This window comes from Octopus bimaculoides, chromosome 5 (assembly GCF_001194135.2).
Source record: "Octopus bimaculoides isolate UCB-OBI-ISO-001 chromosome 5, ASM119413v2, whole genome shotgun sequence".
Lineage (NCBI taxonomy): Eukaryota > Metazoa > Mollusca > Cephalopoda > Octopoda > Octopodidae > Octopus > Octopus bimaculoides.
The window spans coordinates 39,690,235-39,694,237 of NC_068985.1; the positions used below are offsets into that span (position 1 = coordinate 39,690,235).

The 4,003-nt window shown below is 38.0% G+C and overlaps 1 protein-coding gene across 4 annotated transcripts in view; it reads left to right on the forward strand.

The window, feature by feature from the left end:
* Positions 1–2,910: 2,910 nt before the first annotated feature.
* The window catches only part of LOC106874097 (putative uncharacterized protein DDB_G0291812), a 45,503-nt gene continuing 44,410 nt past the window's right edge, over positions 2,911–4,003 (forward strand). For 2 of the 4 annotated variants that reach the window (XM_052968327.1, XM_014921702.2), the window contains exon 1: positions 2,914–3,699. The gene's annotated coding sequence lies outside the window, so the exon portion shown is untranslated. Of the gene's footprint in view, positions 3,700–4,003 lie in introns of all 4 variants that reach the window. The other 2 variants (XM_052968328.1, XM_052968329.1) reach the window with 2 other exon arrangements.

Sequence of the window (4,003 nt, forward strand, 5' to 3'; positions counted from 1 at the left end):
ATATATATATATATAGATAGATAGATACGATGGGCTTCTTTCAGTTTCCGTCTACCAAATCCACTCACAAGGCTTCGGTCGGCCCGAGGCTATAGTAGAAGACACTTGCCCAAGGTACCACGCAGTGGGAATGAACTCGGAACCATGTGGTTGGTAAGCAAGCTACTTACCACACAGCCACTCATGTGCCTATATATATATAACGTATTGATCTGATCCGTGATATAATTCAACAAACAGAGGGCTCCATCTGGTGAAAGTCAAATATTGTTGTTTAAGGGTCACAATAAATGTCTTCGGGCGCCACTAATAGTTTCACGTGTCTGAAAATCTAAACACGTTCTTCAGGCGCAGACCACTCTTTGTGCTGAACTAAGAACTTTAAATATGGCGTTGGACGTGAGAAAATGCGAAAAAACGTGAAAAAATGGTAGCATATAGAAGACTCTAACTTCTAACCGGAAAAAGGAACCCAGGAGACTTGATGTAAATGTAAATAATGCACGAAATTAAATGTAAATTAAATGTAATGTAAATTGTGTACGATGAGTAAAAATGTATGCGAAAAATACAGGTGTAGCTGTGTGGTAAGTAGCTTGCTTACCAGCCACATGGTTCCAGGTTCATTCCTACTGCGTGGTACCTTGGGCAAGTGTCTTCTACTATAGCCTCGGGCTGACCAAAGCCTTCTGAGTGGATTTGGTAGACGGAAACTGAAAGAAGCCTGTCGTATATATGTATATATGTATGTGTGTGTACATGCTTATGTGTTTGTGTTTGCCCCCAACATCGCTTGACAACCGATGCTGGTGTGTTTAGGTCCCCGTAAATTAGCGGTTCGGCAAAAGACACCGATAGAATAAGTACTAGGCTTACAAAGAATAAATCCTGGGTCGATTTGCTCGGCTAAAGGCTGTGCTCCAGCATGGCCGCAGTCAAATGACTGAAACAAGTAAAAGAGTAAAAGAGAATATAAAATGTAAGGTAAAAATGTAGGGGTATAAATATAAGAAATGTCGGAAATATAAAAATTTATAAAAGTCATAAAGGATAAAAGATAAACCTAAAAATAAATATTAAAATAAACGGGGGGAAAACTATAGTAGTAAGCAATCTAACTTCCTTAGTCTTTAAGTAGTAAGGTCAAGGGGTGGATGTCAAATCAATATGGGACGCGTGGGGTTGTCCAGTTCTTCAAAATCTATTTTTGCATGTGTCTGTAATCACTGAAAATTTCAGACCTCGAGTTCAATATTGAGTTAAGGATTTTTTGATCTGAACAGTATCTGTTCCCTTTCAGCCAAGCAAAGCTTATATTTCTTTGATCTATTCACATAAGATGTGGATTTTACGATTATTTTCCATTTAATCGTATATGGCGTTCTATTCTCTTTCAAAGCCCACACGTGGCTGGTTAACTTTGTGATCTTACTCTTGTCTCTATATCAGAAGGAGGCAACGTGGTTGGCATAACGTTTTTTAAAGACCTATATTGGATTATGGACGCCATATTTAATGTTCTTAGTTCAGCACGAAGAGTAGTCTGCTCCTGAAGAGCGCGTTTAGATTTTAAGACACGTGAATTTATTAGTAGCGTCTGAAGACATTTATTGTGACCCTTAAACAACTACACACACACACACACACACACACACACACACACACACACACACACACACACACACACACATGAACACACACACACACACACATATAAACACACACTCATATGATGGCTGTTCACTCGTGACCGAGGAAGTCCATCACTGGCCATTGCCTGTGCAAAATGCCAGCAATGTCAGCAATGCTCGTGCTTGGCTTTATTGCACCAGTAGTAGGCTACACGTGTACGTGGCTTCCATGCTTACCGCTGCTCGCTCCTACTCAATCGGGTATCAGATAGCTGCCTCACCGGCGACTGCGTAACCTAAAATTTAGGACTAATAATGCTTACACAACCTCTCGACCCTATTGACATGGTCCAGAGGCAATCCAGGGCAAGATAACCAGTGCTAAAATGGGTCGCATCCTCAGGAATGTGAGAGCGCCGTGAATTAAGGCACAAGCGAAAGATCCCCAAAGTGTTCAAAGCCATATCCGGTTTTATATCAAAATGATCTTTTGCTAGAGACATGCTTTAACATAAATTAAGGGGTGCCTTACTCTCAATAGTCTTCTAGCACACCAAACACCAACCCGGAATATCTGAAGGCCTGTACTATTTACTAAATAGTCGTAGAATCTACGATAGGTTCGTCAGGTCCTTTCCACGTGTGTTTTGAGGTCTACTGGGTTTCTAGCAACCCTCTTCACCAGGCAAGCTTACTGGAAGTGCCAGTTTGGTTGGCGACGACCCGACTATGCCACAAGTTTTACTGGATTCTATGTCACAAGTGATCTGACCTAATATATATATTCGATATAATTTAAAATAAAAAGAAACATGTTAGTAATAGACTTCCGGTAACACATGAGCGATGATGTACAGGCAACGAGATTACAAAAGTTCAATTTGAGCCTTTTTTTTCTAGGTCCCTTTCATTTTTAAAAGGTGTTCTGAAATAAAAATAATAATTATTCACTTTTTTTACATCTATACATCTAGATAAATAATTACATACATACATACGCCAGCAAATACACAAACATACACACACACACACACACTCACACACACACTCACTCACACACACACACACTCACTCACACACACACACAGATACACATGCACACACACACAGACACGCTCTCTCTCTCTCACACACACACACACACACGCACACTCAACCACTCTGTCTCTTTTACATATACATGCATACACATATATGCACATACATTCACATGCAATCACACATACGTATAAATGGATTTATATCACTGATATATAACCAGATGTATAAATATATATACACAAACATTTCACACGGAGAATCCTCTGGACATACATTGGCTGTTGTATGTAGCCAGCTTGACAAACACATACAAATACATGCAATTTTACGCGCACGCGCACACACATACAACGCGCGCTCACGCACGCACCCACACACATTGAGGGAGAAAGAAATAGATATTAATAGATAGATCGATCGATCGATAGATAAATAGACAGACAGACAAAGTGATAGATAGATAGATATATAGATAGATAGATAGATAGATAGATAGATAGATAGATAGATAGATAGATAGACAAATTTTACACACAATTCACTTTTGCACGACTATACAAACATGGACTCCACAATCCGCATATACTTTTGCACATATGTAAACAAAAATAAGAATAGACACGACGCGTTCCTCCTCCTACACACGCACACTCGCACGCACACACATATACACACTTCCGACCGCGCCTGTACACCTATAAGAAATACTTGTGCGCCCACGTATATACATATGTACATAAATTATATGCATAAATATTTAGATATATGTTTACACAGAACTCTTTTCTTTTTTTCATTCTTTCTCTCTTTTTGTTTCTCACATATACAAAGACATAATAATGGACGTGCGCGTGTAGATAATACAAACAGTTGTAGTCGTTCGTTTCACTGTAGCAGACGATATTTCAACGAAACTGGAACAGTGTGTCCGATGTAGAATATACATTATAACAGTCACAAAACTTGATGATTTAAAAATATAGGAAAATAAAATAATCATAATAATTTCAAGAAGAATTACTCAAAGGTAAGCAATTAATAAATTTCATTCATTTTTTAAAAAATATATTTTCATTATTTTCTCTATTATTTTGTTTTGTGATGTAATTTAATTAAAACATTTCTTATGTGCATACTTTAAATTTATATATGAAGCAATTTAGAAAATAAACGAGGAACAAGAAAGTATTAATGGCAGAAAGAAAAAAAAAAGAGAAAACAAAGAATTCCAGAATTAATTATGTTGGTGAGGGAGTAAATGTAGAAGCCAAATAATGAATCTAGTCACAGCGTTCACATTACTTCCGCTCAGTGACAGTGTGTGTGTGTGT